This window comes from Phalacrocorax carbo, chromosome 4 (assembly GCF_963921805.1).
Source record: "Phalacrocorax carbo chromosome 4, bPhaCar2.1, whole genome shotgun sequence".
NCBI classification, from domain to species: domain Eukaryota; kingdom Metazoa; phylum Chordata; class Aves; order Suliformes; family Phalacrocoracidae; genus Phalacrocorax; species Phalacrocorax carbo.
The window spans coordinates 54087136-54106164 of record NC_087516.1 but is presented as its reverse complement, the minus strand read 5'-3'; positions in this window follow the sequence as shown (position 1 = coordinate 54106164).

Sequence of the window (19029 nt, the reverse complement as noted above, 5' to 3'; positions counted from 1 at the left end):
AACAGTTCAGAGAAGAAGGCTAAAGTCCTGGTCTGCATTCCTGGACCATAGCTCATTACAGTTAAATGAAGGACACTGTTTATTGTGATAAGAAATATTTCTATCAAAATTTACTTTGGACTTTGTGTATAGAAAGAAAACAATGTGTGTAGCCTAGTCAACACCTTATGGAAATGGACCAGAAGACCTCAGATAAACATGAAGGCATAAAGAAGACAAAGCAAGGTTCTCTGAATAACAGGTTGCAAGGACTGAGGTGATATTTAATTTTTTAAAGTCTGCTAAGCTGAAATAATGGAAGGATATAAGTCTGAAAATTTTGTGGTACAACTGAGTAGAAAAGCATGAGTTTTGTCTAGTATAATATGCCTGGGAGCTTTCATATTATTCAGATGATGTCAAATGCAGAGCAAACAGCATAAATGCTGAGCTGTGAGAAACTCTGTGTGAATATGTGCCTATCACACTTTAGACATAAAATATTCATATATTCCAATGCTAATTCTTCCCTAACTGGACTGCTTCCTGGGAAAAAAAACAGATGTTTTTACAGAAAAGTCTCTAGCTACAAGTTATACTTAATATTATTGGTAGACACAGTGGCTAGAAACACTAACTAGCCCTTTTTTAAACTCTATGCTCTTTTAATTGTGAACCTTTACATTACAGAGTGATAATTACAGAAGCAAACTTAGCATGGGGGCAAACAGCATTTTTCCTGCATCATTGCCTAACAGTGTGGAGCTGGTTGGGATTCAAGTCCAGACCCTGAATTCACTGGTGTCTCAGAAGCAGCTACAGATTAGTGTTTAATGAAGAATAGGTCAGCTATGACCAGCTTTAATTGAAAAGAGACAGCCATAGATGATTTCAAACATAACACCATGGTTTCTTGCCCATTTGAAGGAAAGAAGAGCTCTCACTTCCTAAGTGCCCTTAGTGCTGATGGGAAAAGCCCAGCATTTTCAATCCCTTTGATCAGGCCTGGGGGACAATACTAAACTGTATATATGCTATTTTATTGGAAATTTTGGTCATTCATAGTACTGTTGACTGAGAGGGACAGCTGACCTGTTTGTATGGTAGGACTAAACAGAAGGAGCAATTCTAATCAATGCACAAGCATTGCTCAGCTCCTCTGTCATGCTTCAAGTGAGCACATATGCAATGCAACGATCTGATTCTGTGCCTCCCTTCCTAGATCTGTACCTTTGGAATGATAATCTCCAGGGATAAATAATGGTCTTTAAACTTGTAGGGTACTGTGATAATGGAGTCATACTACAAAGATATCTGTAAAAAGATAGGTGCTCCAAAGCAATCTCTTCCCAGGGAATACAGCATGCACCCTACTGACATTGCAATTACCTAGCACTGCCCAAGCCTGCCTTTGCTTGCTTTTATGCCTGCTGGAATCCTCTGCCATGTTATTGGTACACACTTACCTCAGCTAGTTCTGTTCTCTCTCCCGTGGTATTCCCAAGCAGCAGGTTCCTGGGGCTTTAACCACCTTCTCAAAAAGGCAGCTCTTGCGAGCTCCCTATTTATTTCTCAGTTGGACTCTGTATTCCTTGAGATCTACACAAACCTTGCCCCAGGATATCTTATTGGGTGTTTTCTTTCTCAGTCACACTCCTTATTTTTCATACTCATCTTACAGCTGAATTTTTATTGTGTCTCCATACAATTCACCACTTGTGGTTCCTGGTGCATTTTTTACCGCAGTTTGTGACATCTGAAACTGATTTCCTATAGTTCTTTGCCTCATAAACTCTGCATCTTCTTCCAAATCTCAGCTGAAGATGTACTTTTCAGCACTTGCCTATATCTCTCAATTTTCTTTTTGCAGTTTTTTGCATTATAACGCATCAATTTTGTTGCTAAACTGCATAAAGTATTTAGGAATATGTGGTATATTTTTAAAAAGTTATATAAAATATGGCTGAATTGTGTTAGCCACATTCTTCTATTTCACATGAGTTGGAAAAGAACTCTATCATTTTCCACAGAATAACACAGATACACTCCGGAGTTAGTGAAAGAGACTAGGACACAGTATATTTTGTGAGAAGACTTGACAGCAATCCTGCATGCTATGTAATGCGCTAGAGGCTGCTCATGTGCTTGGTGGGCTGCTCTAGATTGAGCAACAAGTTGGTCCAGGATCGGGCAATTGGCATGGCAGCAAAAAGCCACGTTATAATAACAAGCCAAGTGAGGGTTTCTGTGAAACAAATCTGGTGCATAAAGGCAGCATCTTGCTTACTGTCTTCAGTGAAAAATCTTCCTTTAGCCCTTGATACTTTATTCTCTGTAGCTTCCTTATTGACACAAAGCATTAGGGTACGAATCTCATACACGCAGAAGGAGCAGTAGTCTGTTCTCATCTTGCATCCTTGATTGCCTTAGGTCCATACACAACCTCCAAAGCCACAGGGCCAACGGAGCTGCAGTAAGACTTCAAAATCACTTTAAGGTACTTATATTAAATGAGTTTTCCATGCCCCTGCTCTGAGGCTGAGTAAGTCAGAAAACAGAGAGTACGTACGCTGCCCCCAGAGGTTGTGTCACTGGCAAAGAAGTCAGGCATTGCTAATTATTGAAGTGCTTCTCTGTGTCCTTTGGCTTAAGTAACTAAGGGACTGTTCCAAAGAGACCACAGGAATCAGTGGGAATTTTTGTCCATCTACTTCAGGAGGCCTGGGGTCAGGCGTTTGTTACAGTGTTCCAAAACCTGCTTAAATACACCTCGAGTTTCTATTGGTCTCATAAACTCTATCAATTGTTCCCAGATGCACTGTGCAGAAAATAATTTTCCTTTTCTGTGAGATTTCAAATACAAACAGCAAGCAATATGAGAAGTCTGTGGGCAGCTGGTTTGACTTTTGTCCTAGAAACTCCAGACTGGCTATGCATAACCTTTCTTCAATAGAAAAAATAACAATAATTCAAATTTATTTGGATGTGAGTACAGTCAAAAGGATTTGCAACTGGCTGAAAAGACCCTGGCTTGGAATGAACTTCAAACACCACTGAGGAGAGAAATAAGAACAACAGAGAATAGAACTGTGCACAGGAAATTATAGAATGAAATTCAAACCAGAAAAGAAAAGTTAATAGATCTTCATCCAAATTCTGTCTTCATTTGCACTTTATGTATTTCCTTTGTTCCTGATCTCCTCCTCTCTTGCAGGTTTTGAATAGGCCTGATAAGGCCATTGGCTTCAGTAGGGGTGTTGCTGTTTGCCTCAGTGCCATTGCAAAGTATATCACCCTCAAAGGCTTTGAGATGACTGCATGCAGTCTGGAAGAACATGCCCCAGTTTTTCAGAGCCTTCAGGAAAAACAGATATGAATGATATTTACATGTCTGTTCCTATATTATCCTATTTCTCAGAGTATGCCTGGAAGGGGACAGTTAACCTTATACAGCCAAAAGGGGACCTGGCATTTCCTAGGTCAGTGAGGGATATGTCCTAAAGAACTTCCAAATAGCCTCAAAATACTGATCCTGAACACTGAAGAGAGACAGTAGGCAGATTTGTTAGTGTGACACTGGATGGAAAATAATTTAAAATTAATATTAAGAGAATTCAAACTAAATATAACTTCCTATCACAAGGGAAGTGTTTCCATTGAAATGTGCTGAGACCTATTTCTTGAGACGCCTGAGAAGCAGTGGAAGATAAATATACTTTAAGAAGCTGTTTTGCCTTGACAGGAGGAAGAACCAGGTAACCTTAAGGTCATATGTGTCTAAAATGGATCCTGCAATGATTTTAATGGAATGGGTCCAATATAATGTTAGCAGCTGAATTCATCACCTCACTGGAGGATCAGTATTTGAAAGTATTCACACCGTGATATATATTTAGAAACCAACAACAGCCTAGTTTCAGCTGCTTGTCACACATGTAGGATGGGTGCTAGATAAAAGTGACATGGATTTAAAAAAAAAAAAAGAAAAGAAAAAGAGAGTTTAAGTATGAGCCACAGAAGTGCTATGTTCCCCTCTTCCAAGGAAAGGTCCAGGAGCCAGAAGAATTAGTTGAGATCTTGACAAAGTCTTTTATTTCAGGGGTTTAATGTAGCCTGGCTACCAAACAGGTTAAAAAAAAAAAAAAAAAAAGGAGCTAAGGAGTTAGCCTTTAATTTGCAGTTATGAATTTGAGATGCTATATCTAGGACATGTGGTTAAACAATTAGCAATATAAAATGTATCTGCTTCCATATCTAGTTCACTTAAGATAAAACAATCTATAGCCAAAACTGATTTATGGAACTAAATGAAGCAAAATATGTATATGAATTAAAATCCAGTGCTTACAAAATTAGGTAAGCCACCAATCCAATACACCGTTAGAGATACTGTACAAACGAGCGACCTAATTGTTCTTTTGTGCTCGTCTTAAGCAGATGTAAAATAGGTTAAATTCAGATCCAATGGCTTGCTCTGTGTTTTTTATTCAGACTGGGTTTGCCTGACTTCATTTGAGTAGAGCGGTATACACCTAGTGTCACGGGGAGCAGCAACAATTTACTAATATTTGTTTGCTAGTTTAAACATTTGTTGGTTTGTTAGGATGGACATCTAGAAAGAAAGAGGAAGGAAGGACTAAGCGACTGCTTATTTGGGGAAGAAAATGCAGACATGCTAACTAAAGGACAAACAGGTAAACACTTTATTCAAGTTGATTTTCACATCCATATCCCCATCACGCTTGTGACTGGTAAAATCAATATAAGTTACTTTTTCTTTTGGTAGAAAAAGCTGCCTGTTTCTTTTTAAGCTACCACTCTGAAACTGCTTTCTCTCCTGTGTGCTTTTTTTTTTTTTTCCTTGGTCTCCATTTGAGGTTGATAATCTTAGGGGATGAGTACAATGGACTTAGATGCTGTTCTTCTCAGTCTTAAACAGCTTGTGTATCCCATTCTTCTCCAGAAAACAAAGAAACTCTAGGGTTTTTTTTTTATATTTTTATGGTTGGGAAAGTTGTGAGGTAAAGGAAGCAATTACACTAGCCTTTAAATCCATTGATAGACCCTATCTGGCAGGTCTAACTTGACTGTAGTGACAATGGAAGAAGCTGGAAGGCTCAGCAGACCAACTCCACAGTGGACGCGTACACCGAGGAGAGTGTAGGAGACCAAGAGGGACAGACAGTGGCTAGATAAAATTAGATGCCTTCGTAAAATACAATGGGAAATGCGGGTTTGGTTCAGATATCCATAGCAAGCCTTGTTGCTTTTGTTACTGCAGATGCAGCTGTTGCTGGGTTTTACATATTCTTCACTCATTATGCTTTTTTTATTTCTATTTTTTCTTTTTCCTGAGAAAAACAGATATATATCACATCCACATCTTGAAACGTGCTGCATTCATAAGCCTCTGAATGACAAAATATGTGAAGAAATCTAACACAAAAGATGAATTGTAAAAAAATAGAATGATGCATAAAAACAGAAAACAGAAGAGTGTAGATTAAAATCCAAGAGGTGTTTATAGAACTGAGTCAACAAATCTTCTTGAACACATTCATACATTTACTTTAGGCCTATCTATAATTCAGTTTCTAGATTGTTTGCCTGAGTATGTAGGGGCTGATTGCCCTCTTGCTTGTTTGTTTAAATCAGGAACATCTTTGGTGCATTTGCTAATGTAACAGTGACATAACGGAGAGATGAGTCAGTCACAGAAAAAGTTATATAATGATATTTTTAAATAATATGCCGTAGTTTACTGTGAGTAAAAAATAATTATTATAACCTCTCAGCAAAGAGGTGAACAAATCAGACTTTATACTGGGGACCAGTTCCTTAGTGGCTCAGTTTTGATCTATGCTGACAGAAGATCTGCTTGGGGATGTGAGTCGCTGAAATGAGCACAAGGCAGCAATTTCTCCCAGAAATGCTATTGACTGGAATTCACGCCGACCCAGTGCATGCCAGCCAGTGGTCATTTACACAAGATGTGAAAGCCAGAGCCATCCTGTTTTTCTCATTCCTGGTGTCACGTGCAAGGCATCTACCGAACCCCCTTTTTGCAGCTTTCACATCCAACACTGCTTTCACTGGGTCAAGAAACCAAAGTGAAGTCATGTGATGGATTTGACCTCCTACAATTATTTGCCAATCTTTTTGGAGCAAGGGACATCAAATAGAGAGAACAGTTCGTATTCAGTCCACATAGTTAAACAAAATTAACTTTGGATAATGAATACATTTGAGGAAATCGTGACTTGCATGAGGATAGTCCCACAAACAGGAAATGAGACTAAATCAATTTGATAAATTACTTCTTGCAAATGAGTCATTCAGACCTACTTTTGCAAGCATGGCAGTGAGTTATCCAGAGTGACTGGCGAGGAGGGGACTATAGGGACTGTTTCCTGGCAGAACTGTAAGCAGGGCATCCATCCTACCCTGTCCAGGAACCATCTAATGGTAGTTCCCAGGCAGCTCCCACTATCTCCCACTTACTGTGGGGCTGATGTCTTTTTACTGGAAAAGGTTTCCACAGTGACCAGAGGACTCAGAGAGCTGTAGTTCACACTGATGCTCAGGTCACCTTGCAGAGAGCTGTTGGAAGACAAGGCCCCGTTTTTTTCTGGTGAGCTGCTCAGTCTGTGAATTTTGAACACTGTCAACATGGAGGTCCTCAGCCCTTTATGTACATACTTCATAGGATCAAACCATATGTCAGTGGGGAATTCAGCCTCATTAGCAATTGTTACATCAAATTAAACTCCTTGTGAAGTCACTAGCTATAGCTCCTCTCCTAATGTTGTATTTATTTTGGTTTATGTTGTATTTATCTAGGCATAGCTACATTGGGGAAAACAAAGATTCTAGATAGTTAGCTGGGTATATGAAAGTAAGCTGGCTATTTTCATGGCTGTAGGATACAACTGTGAAATAACATGCAGAGGAATAAATCAGATTCCTTAGTGTTGGTCTTAGATCTATCCGTATATCCTTTATCCATGTATAAAAGAGCCTCATATTTTATAAGAGGCATGAAGAACGTGGCAGCTGATGTTAGGCTGCCATGCATGCTTAGGCGTGCTCTGCTGGCTTCCCTGTGGGTAAATGTTATGACCACAGCTGCTTTTCTGGGAGGTAGCAGTATATTGGCTCAAAGAGAATTTGATGTAAAATGATTTGATGCAATTTCTTAGCTTTCCACTGAATGTAGATAAAAAGGTTGGTAGATAAACTTATTGAGTCGTTGGTGCTACTAGATGGAGCAATTCTGTCTTTATTTTTCTATCTTTCTGGTGACCCAATCCCTCGTTCTGTTGGATAAGACTGGGAAGATAGACTTTGTATTCCCACATATTAAATGGCAGGGATATTCTGTCTGGAAAATAACAAATCTGTTACTAATAAAGCAGGAAGGAATAGGAGAAACTTGTGGGGAGGACTTAAACAGGAGTATACTGCTAAGTGTAAGTGGTTTTTGCTCAGCAGAGGCAGGTATTGTGTGTGCATATTTGCGGGTGAGAGAGAAATGCTTTCAAAAACACACACATTGTTCAGTGCAGGTAGAATAACAGTTTTCACTCCTGAGAATACTCAGGTGACAGACAAAGTAGTGCTTAAAGAAACTTTGAGCTGAAGTGTTATTTCTACAGCCATTATCAGCTGCACTCCCATGACTAAAATGTGTTCCTCCAGAGAGAGAGGAAAGCTAACAGAGCTTCTAGCCAATTCGCAGGAAATCTGTTTTTTCTTCTTCAGAGAGGAGCAAGGGGAGTACTAGGTGAAAAAATTAGCTTTGCTGCGACCAGATTTTCAGCACATAAGCAGACACAAAAAGGACAATTATATAAGAAGTTAAAGCCCCAGTCACAGAATGGGGAATCCCGAGGCCTCTTGTTTTTAATGGCATGGTGACATCTGAGACCAGACAAGCACTCGCTCTTTCAGACTACAGCACACGCAATGAGGTATTAAAAGTTTTCAATTGCCAGAACTGCAAATGACTTCAAGGAGTTCTAGTTTTTTAATCTTCCATGATTAAAACTATACCACTTTATCTATTATTAATCAAAGACCACAATATGTTTTGTTACATGGTCTGTATAAATATAGAATAGATTAATGATAGATGGAGACACACCACATTTATACCAGTTGATGATATGACTGAGATAAGTTTCTGTCATCTCTCAGAGAGGCAGAGATTATCAAACCCATTTTGCAGATGGAAAAGCAAAAACTCTCACATATATTCTGTAGTAGTGTTTGAAAAACTCTGTTAATCTGCAGGGCCCATTCTATCTCTGCCATGGCAGGTCTGTAGGTACTTCTCCTCCTCCCTAAATACTATCACTGAGGCCAAATGGCACAAGGTGCAATGGCAGTTGAAAGAAGCACACAAGGAGGTAGCCCAAAGCTGAAAATATCTTCCAGAGACCCCATTTTGTAGTCTTTCTACTTTCATTCTGCTCTCTTAAGAGTTGTGCAGATTTAAAAATATGTTTTTCCAGTTATTTCTGTTTCCTTTTCAGTACAGCATTGTAACGTATCACAAACTGTGTCAGCACAGACCTTTCCAGTGATACGCCACAGAGAGATATTTTGAAATGTAAGATATGTAGGGGTTAAAAATTGATGAGTGGAACAAGCTAGTGTCTCCAAATTGCAATTGGTTATTTTAGATTGTCCCAAAATAACCAGTGAGAGAGATTTCATGAAATATGTTTTAAAAATATTTGTCTCAATTAGAGGATTTCTATCTCATATTTGTTATTTGCAGAAAAACTCTGACAGTTTGAAGAAGTGAGAGAAGGAAGTCTGTTTTTCAAAGTACAATATGTATTAGCCAGTATCCTACAGGTTTGGGTAACTGAATTCACTGCATTTCTTGTATGGATGGTCATTAGCTATAGCCATTAGGCTGGTGTTCTGGAGTGTTGGGGCAGGCGAAGAGAAACACAAACTGGTAACTTCAGAAAGCAAGAAAAAAGTCAGGAGTACATTTTCAGAAATACAGAGGATGATGGGAAGTATTTCAAGCTGTGTCAGTGTCTCAAAACAAGCATCCTCCCCAAAATCAGACAAATACGAGAAGCTCCATTTGATAGCGTGGTCTGAGCACTATGCATGCCTGTGTCTGCACTGAATATATCATCACTATTAGATAAGAAATAGAAAACACCAGGGGTCATGAGAGAAACAGTCAGCCAAAGGGATGACAGGAAGCAGTAAGATTTTGAAACTGACTGATTAGTCTTGGTATTGAAGGAAAGAGTTAATGTCCAGAATACTTATGTATAGCATATCTAATTCAGTGAGATGAACAAATTATCTAGGGTTGAGCTAAAAAGAACGCTGGTTTTAGACTACAAGAGAAAGACCACTGCTTTGAACTACAAGAAGTCAAAAAATTCTGCTTTGAACTACAAAAAGAGGTTCAAGTAAGAAGAACCTTGCTTTAGTTGAGCAGCAAAAGAATTCTGCTTTGAAATACAAGTAGGGGGAAAAAAATCCTATCGTATTCTGAGATGAAATGCACTTGCAAAACAAAGACAAAACCTGGGCTTGGGCATTTGAAAGAGAACAAAGGAAAACAGCTGTAAATACAGCAGCAGAGTTGTATTATCTAATGGTCAACACCTAAGATTGCAAAGAACATCTGAATCACGGTTGCCACTAATTCGGTCTCTCCTTAGCTGCGTTACTTACCTAACCACTTCACTTGCTCTCTCTGTAAAACATAGCTGACTCTGCTTATGTACCTCACAGAAATGGAGATATTTTTTACAGTGCTTTGAAGATGTTAAGCCCTATGTACATGCTAAGTATTGTTATTATAGTTTGCTATGGATGATTACAATGAAAAGGAGAGAATAAAAGCCTGCTTTAATATAGAAAAGATAGATGAACATTCTAGCTGCAAACAAGAGTAGGTAATGTAGAAAAAAATCAAAAGACTGAATAAAAGAAAAAAATTAATTAAGTAAGCAAGAACGCTCTTCCAAGTACATCCGTCATCCATGAAATGGAAATGACTTGGAAATGACTTGGAATAGGGTGAATTTCCACATGGAAATGACTTGCAATAAAGAAAGTGCTGTTTGCTTCCCTCCTACCAGATGAAGTAGGCCTCTTGCTGTCGCATTGCCATCTGGTGGGGAAGAGTGACAAGCTTTCACAGCATGTGCTCTCCGAGGAAGGTTATCCAGGTACAGCTGAGGCAGGAGCCACCAGGTATTGGTACCAGAAACACCACCACCTGCAAAGACCATTGCTTCATTGATCTCTCTGGGTGCTCCACCATACTGAGGAGACCAGCTGTGCTAATCTGAGAGCAAATGCAATATATAATGGTGCTTCTGCTAGTGGTTAGACAGAATAAGACTAGTCATGATAAAGAGTACATGCCAAGTACTTCAAAAAATAATATATAATTAGGGAGACACACGGGTAAATTAATTCCAAAGACTGGGTCCTTCATCCACTCATCTGTACGCTGTAGCTAGCTCTCTTTTTTTTAATATTTCATAGAATCATAGAATGTCCTGAGTTGAAAGGGACCCACAAGCATCATCAACTCCAACTCCAACTCCAACTCCTCCCCAAATTCACACCATGTCTCTGAGGGCATTGTCCAAGTGCTTCTTGAATATTACCAGGCTTGGCGCCATGACTGCCTCCCTGGGGAGCCTGTTCAAGTGCTCCACCACCCTCTGGGTGAAGAACCTTTTCCTAATATCCAACCCAAACCTCCCCTGGCACATCTTCCTGCCATTCCCTCGGGTCCTGTCATTGGTCACCAGAGAGAAGAGATCAGGCCTGTCCCTCCTCCTCCCCTTGTGAGGAAGCTGTAGAACACAAGGAGGTCTGCCCTCAGCCTCCTCTTCTCCAGGCTGAACAAACTAAGTGACTTTAGCTGCTCTTTGTATGGTTCCCCTCTAAACCCTTCACCAACTTCGTGGCCCTCCTCTGGACGCTCTCTAGTAACTTTATATCCTTAATGTACTATGGCACCCAAAACTGCACCCAGCACTCGAGGTCAGGCCGCACCAGCGCAGAGCAGAGTGGGACAATCACCACCCTCGTCCGGCTGCAATGCAGGGCTTGATGCCCCCCAGGACACGGTTGGCCCTCTTGGCTGCCAGGACACACTGTTGGCTCATGTTCAGCTTGCCATTGAGCAGAACCCCCAGGTCCCTCTCTGGAGAGCTGCTCTCCGGCCTCTCGTTCCCCAGTCTGTATGTACATCCAGGGTCGCCGTGCCCCAGGTGCAAAATCCAGCACTTGCTCTTGTTACACTTCATACAGTTGGTGACTGCCCAGCCCTCCAGTCTGTCCAGACCCCTCTGCTGGGCCTCTCTGACCTCAAGAGTGTCAACAGCTCCTCCCAATTTTGTGTCATCAGCAAACTTAATTAGTATTCCTTCCAGCCCTGCATCCAAGTCATTTATGAAGACATTAAAGAGCATCGGCCCCAAGATGGATCCTTGTAGAACCCCGCTAGTGACTGGCTGCCAGCCCCATGTAACCCCATTTACTATGACCCTTTGAGCCTGACCTGTCAGCCAGTTGCTCACCCACCGCATTATGTGTTTGTCCAGCTGTACGCTGGGCATTTTCTCCTGGAGGATGCTGAGAGAGACAGTATTGAAAGCTTTACTGAAATCCAGAAAGATCACATCAGCTGGCTTCCTTGGTCAGCTAGGTGGGCAACCTTGCCATAGAAGAAATCACATTTTTTAGGCAGGACTTTCCCTTTGTGAACCCATGCTGGCTATGACCAATGACTGTTGTCTTTCAGGTGTTTTTCAATAATTCCCAGTATAATCTTTTCCATAATTTTACCAGGCACAGAAGTCAGACTGACAGGCCTATAGTTACTGGGGTCATCCCTGTTGCCCTTCTTGAAGATTGGTACGTTTGCCAGCTTCCAGTCAGCTGGGACCAGTGAAAATGGAGAAATAATGAGACAGAGCACACGTACTTCTGTATGCATTAAACAAAGAGTTTGCTTTGGATGGCCTGATAATTATGTCCAGCATAATGAAGATATATGAGGAAAACACAAAATTAGCTTTGTCTTGCAAAAAAAATCAAAATGTGCTGAATTCAGGGGTTTTTTTTACTCAAGCACACACAACAGAGGAAAGTGAGAATGAAGCTGGCAGGAGCAGAAAGGTCCACATTCTGCAGAACGTTTTGCTGTTTCAGAACTGAGTACTAATTGTAGCACAAATTTGTTGCATCTCGAAACAAAGCCAGCTAGTTAAGTCAAACCTTTCCAAAGAAAATCCTGATGTCTGTGGGCTAAAGCGTATTTCCAATATGTGACAAGACAAAGCAATTGAAGCAGGAGTGTCCTGGATAAAACTGCACTCCCTGTAGTTACTTTTTCTTCATGAATGAAATTATTAAAGTCAGTCTTGTTCAGGGAGGCCAGATTCTGAGTTCATTTTCACCCATGTTTGTCACATCACCTCTGCTGACTCCATTCACCAGTCTTGCAGCAGTAAGGTTTCTGTAGCATCATTCAAAGGCATCAAAACAGAAAGTCCTTCAGATATTGATTCTGCCACTAAGCATTAGGCACACCGTTACATTTGATTTTTATGGATTGTTACCTTCCTCATGGACCTTTCTATTCCAGGTTCCCCTGAGATCAATGAACATGCATGCTAAATAGAACCTAGCAAACATTCTTCTTCACTCATTTCAAACCATACATTTCAAAAAGCAGGATGGAATTCAACATGCCACAAAAAGCTACTAGGGAACTGCAATTCAACTTCCTGTCAGACCAAGTAAGGACTTCTGTACTACCAAAGGAAATCCTGCACAGGGAACAACTCTGCCCTTCTAAGCTGCATGGTTGAATCACAAGACACTGGCAAAAACCTTCTCCAGCTTCCTAAACATTTTGCAAAAAAAATCGTTGTGATGCGTCCTGAAAAGCAAGAGCCTAAGCTGCCTCTGGCCAGTGATCAGATAGTATGACATCAAAACCTACCCATGTTGTTGTACAAGCACCAGAGCAAACCCTTAGACTTTCACAGTTTATATGACTCATTTTAGGGTTTTGCCCTCTGGCTTAAGGGAGCTTTGTGACATTGGGCAGTTTTTCCTACACTGTTTCAGCTCTGTGGCATGTAATGTGTTGACTTTCTCAAGCAAAAGAACTGTTATGTTTCTGAAAGTGAAGAATGCACCCCTATAAGTTTTTCTCAGAACAGGGAAAAATCAGGAGCACCAGAAACTGTGTGCAAGGGAAATGGAGAGACCATAATGTGGGAAGGAGCTGAGCGTTTGTACTAGCAAATGTTCTTCTGCAAGGACCTCTGAGCTGCTTGAAGCATCTTCCTCTGACTCCTGCTGTTTAGCTAGGCCAAGCACCAGTTGTCCCAGCAGTAGATAGAAGAGGGTAAGGACACGGCAGGAGAAGACTGATTTAGGTTTTATCAGTGGTGAAATGGTCCCATGGAAAGTGAAGCATAGTCCAGAGCAGTCTTTCTCCTTCTTCAGTTTGGATACAGGCTTCCCAGGTCTACTGGTGTGTGGCTTTTCCCTTTGTTGTACCCTGAAGAAGTATTCTTTCCTTGAATACTGTTGTGGTGCCTTTTTAGATGGAGGGTTTGGATGGATATGATTTTTCAAGTTTTCTTTATCACAAAGTAATTACCTTTCAGCTTAAAAATCTAGAAATTACTTTACTAGAAGTATATATTGAAATATGAAAGATCACCAAAATTAGGTCATTACTGGAACACAACTTATTCTGCTCTAGAATAAGTTCTAGACCATTATCCTGGAGGGTAGTTAAGTCCCTGCACATAAGAAAAGCTTAAGTTCCAGCATATGAAGTTTTGATAATCCCTTCAGTGTGAGGAGATATTTTCTCACTGCTTTCTGCATGGCTTTTATTACACAACCCTGAATTCTGGTTAAATATGTCTTTCCGTTCACGTGGGCTGTATGGAATTTAAATCATCTGAAAAACAGGTGCCATTCAGCATGGTGTTTTTAGGAATATGGTGCTTGATCTTCTCTTGCAGCATCCACAGGTTGACAGTTTCCACCAATTCAAGATTGAGAGCAAAGTGGGTGGGAAGCATCAAATCTGAATATTAAATACCCGCTGAAGGCACATAACAGCAGCATAAGAAAAAAACTAGTGAGGAATAAACTCTACAGAGTGTACTATTGCCATTGCTTCCCAGGATTGTTATGTAAAATGCAAAGTCATATAGATATAGATATAGATATAGATATAGATATAGATATAGATATAGATATAGATATATAGATATAGATATAGATATAGATATATAGATATAGATATATAGATATAGATATATAGATATAGATATAGATATAGATATAGATATAGATATAGATATAGATATATAGATATATAGATATAGATATAGATATATAGATATAGATATAGATACACATGTACATACATATACATATACCTGTACATAAAATGCAAAATATTTTTCTCAAATCTTCTTCAGCACTTCTGGAACACAGCTGGGGGGAAAAGCGTTATACACCTTTCTTTTTTCCTTTTTCATTTGTTAAGTGCCTATCAATATGGAAATGTAACATGTCTCACAGAAGTAACACTGATATTTGTCTGTGGGCATATTTCACCCCAGCAGGAGTTTAACGAGTACAGTCAAGGGACGAACACACAAAGACAGTGGACTCCAAGTCCATGACCTGGCATTACAAGCAATACTGCAGTATAACAATGGGAGAGGCTCAAACATTAAATCAGTCATACCCCGTTCATTGGGGTTTCAGGTTGTACAGTGAAGAAGCATTTGTTGATCAAGCAAAAATAAATGCCACTGTGACAAGATTGATTATTTAAGTTATAACAAGATACATTCATCAGCAGTTATAGCTGAAGTACAAGGCAGAATGCACAAATGATAATGCACTTGCCATTCTCACACTGTTTAGTATTTCTAACTTTTACCTTGCAAGCTCGTTATTTTATTTAGTATCTTGCAGGACAGAGCTGTTTATATGACTATTTAATTAAAACCAATTAACATAAAGTGATCCCATTTTCTGCATTGCAGTCCCTTTGCTTTACTTAGGAGTGTTCTGAATTTACATCAGCTTGACAATTAAAGCTCCAAACCACTTGTGAAAGCCTTTTATATCTGGTTTTCATTAGTTCATATTAAACGATTCATTGGCTTGATTTTCACTTCAGTGAGCCTTCTCGTAAAATCTGCTTAGGCATAATGGTGATATCACATAGGAAGTGAAATGAATTAATACATCAGCAGAAACACCAACTAGAAGGCTATTTTTTTGTCACTTTTTATTATTTTGCAGATATCCTTGTCAGTCATGTGCAAGATATACTGAGACCAAGAGAGTGGGAAAACAACACTAAGTCAAAAGGATGCTTTGACACTGTATCCTGTATTCATTTGCTGAAGCAGGTGTGTAGTCAGCAAATCTCTGCTGAAGGGAATTGTTCTTTAGATGGTCTCTTCTTAGTATTATAATGGCGCCACTAAAGCTGCAATAATTAAAGATCTCTCAGCATTGCATTACAAAACCATATTTTCAAGTGGATATATAAATTGCTTATAGAGACATTTTGCTTCTTCTTCAAATGTCTTCCTAAAATTAGCATTCTGAGTGGGTTCTTCAAAAAACACACATATTAATTTCTTGATAAAAATGACTTAATGAGAATTTAGCTCAGAAAACATGGAGGAACAGCTGTAACCCAACAAGAAGAAATGGTTTACTGCCTTCCAGATCTGTGCAAATATTGTATAAAATGTAATGTACAAAATGCCCGTAGTTAGCAGGCAGGGAGCATCTTTGCATTTATAATTTTTTGATGTTTGGTGGAAGGCCTGTGCAGATCTCATGTATTATCAACCTTATTGAAAGGTTGGAAAAAGAGATTTACGGTGTAGTTTGTTTAGGATGGCAATGAGGAGAGAAGCTTTTCTGTCATCCAGTTGCATGCCCAGTCCAGTAAACTCTGTTTTGACCCAATTATCCTCCATATTCTCTTGTAAACACCTCAACAAATGAGGATCATTAGCTATAAGAGCAAGATGCTGGAAATGTACCTACTGCATAGCTTGTGCATAGCAAATATGGCAAATTAAGCTGGCATAAGTGAGGAGACATTCTTTGCTGGGGCTGAGATGCTTTAGTCTGTAACTACACAGGCAGACAGCTCGATAGTATGGGCAGGCACTCCGGCTTGCAAATGTAGTGCCTTTGTGGCAAGCAACAAAGGTGGAGAGTGACTCAGGCAAGGAAGATCCCAAACTCATCTTGCCTGCACATCTAGAGTAAGGCAAGGGTTTTTTTCTCCAGTTATTATCGGTGTGTTTTCACACTTTTCCCTTCCATGAGCCTCCTAGAGACAAGATCATATTGGGACCCTGTTTATCGCATGTGAAATGGTGCGTGTTTGTGGGGGGCTGTTCATGGATAAGCATGGCAATAGCAATAATAATAATATTCCTTGTCAGGCTTCATTCTGTTATTTTCGCTTTTCCCTTCCCATGCAAAGCATGTGTTCACCATGTAGGAGGTGTTAGGTGGGGAAGGATCAGCTGTGCACCTCTGGCTTTGAACACCCAATGGTTTCCATAGCTCTGTCACAGGCAGTTCTGGGGTCTGAGTTCCATCTTACATGTGTAAAAGTGCAACATTTCCCCCCCCCCCAAATTTATAAAGGCTTCAGCAACAACAACAGAGAAGCATTTTTTATGTCTTTGCTGCACTACAGAAGTGTTTATTTAATTTTACTTCAAAAATGCCTGAATATTTTTATTTCAGATTTATTCAGTATGTAGCCAAAAGATTGAAGCAACTTTTTTGGAACATACAGTAATACAACCTATAAATAACAAAGAGGATTAATTAGGTATTTATCCAACAGATGGTCAGTGAATTAAATAATGCAGGTTTTAAAAAACTTCACAATTACGTATTTTCGCCTGAGCCCAGTTAAATCTGTATAGAACACTAAACATGAAAATCTGAAGGATGACATTAAAAGACAAATGTAAATAACAAGAGCACTGAAGTTCCCTTTCCAGCACTTGTGCAGTTCAACAGCAAATGTCTGCCTCTCTAATCTTGTTTTGTTGGAGTTACTTCTGATTCATGCCAATATAACTCGGAGCAGACCCAAGGATGAACTTTTGTTCTCTATAAATCATGCTGTTCTGCCTTTTTAAAAATTTTTTTACTTAAATAGTTCTAGCTTACCTGTCAGTTTGTCAGATCATTGACACCAAACTATATTAAACCACAGTTCCTGTTGGAGTTACCCACTGCATATCTAATACTTGCATAACTAAATCACTCAAATTATGTGAAACAAGGCCTGTATGTGGTAGAATATATTAATCTTTTGCATATTTATCAGGAAAAAAATGCAAGATTTAGTCCATATAAGGATACACACAAAATGTTGTATGTACAAAATGCTTTGAATCCTAATGCTGAAGTTTAAGAAAGTATCCAGTATTAGGCTTAGGTTTTGACAGCCTGATTCATTATAGTTATTTCCACTTAATTTGAATATTATCTTCTGCGTGTCCTCTCCATCTTTCTTTCATATTGCAAAGCCTCGTTTTTAAGCAATACATGAATTTGTGCTACAATTATGTTCCCTTTACCTGCCCATCCACGTAATCTGACATCTTGAATAGGTGACATCTGAGCCAGGTGCGGTGGAAAAGCCAGTCTGTCCCACCTACTGAATGATGGTCATTTCCCTACTTGAACAAAATGATGATTTTTTTTCCCTGATAAACAGCCCATACATATTAAACTAGTAGTACTAATACTGACATTACAATTCCATGAAATGGAAAAACTGTTTTGGTGTGGTTTTTTTGTCTTACATTTTTAATTCACTTTGCAAGCATCCAATTCTCATTTCAGCTATGTAGAGTAAAGGCACCAGTTTACTGCCTCTAAATCTCTATATTTCACTTAGGTTGAGTGTTATCAATACCCATTCTTTTTTAAAATTTTATTTTATATTTTAGTTAGTACTTCAGGTCCTACAATCATGTGAGACCAGAAACCATTTTTTATCACAAAAAGAAACCTCATATATATCTATAGCTCATAAGTGCAGAAAAAAAAATTATTTGAATCGGTTATCTGGATACCTGGTAAGACTCTGCAAAGAATAAAATGAACTGCAGTTATGTCACAATTTTAAAATCTCACTGCTTTTAGATTAAGCACATGGTATGATTTGATTGAAACCTGATTTTGGTGCTGGCAGAAGGGTCCGTGTGAGTCCTCAGTGGACATGTGTGGGAGCCAGGAAGATCCCCCTTCTGCCACCCATCCCAAGGCTAAGACTGTAAAGGTTAGGCTGCCATTAGGAAGCACGATGATCCAGCCTGTCTGTGGTGCCCTCCCACTATCAAAATCACTTGCCTCCAATTAGATGAGAAGAGACGTGTCTGCTAAAAATATACGTCTCTCAATAGCTGAAAAGCAAGCAGGAACAATACTGTAATGCCTGCTGGAAACTAAGGGTGGAAAAAGGGCAGAAGGGGGAGGAAGAACAGAAAAAACTGAGAAGACCTGTACAGAAAAGTCAAAGGGGAAGCAAAGCAGGTGACCTACAAACCAGCTACTACTCTTTGGGAAAGGGTTTTGCCTTGGAAGTCAGAAGAGAAAGCATGACCAGTAGTAGATACAGAGTAGGCAGTAAATGTGAGCCACCCCCGTTGAGCAGAACCTATAAAGCAAGGCTTTTTTTGGTTGAAAGGTTAGAGTAAAATTCTGTTTAGCTTGATACCACTCACAAAATTTTCTAGGACCAGAGCTAAGGGGTCATCAGAACTGTTTTTAATTTATTTTTCATTACTTAATTTTTTAGGATTTTTCTTTCTTCTATCAACTTTTTTTCCCCTTCCAGCCACAAAACAGGATGAGGGAAAGATAAATAGAACCAGAAAAATGTTTTGGAAGATTTGAATCCACCTTTTTTTTAACCTTTGAGGAAATACTGGAAGATTTTGA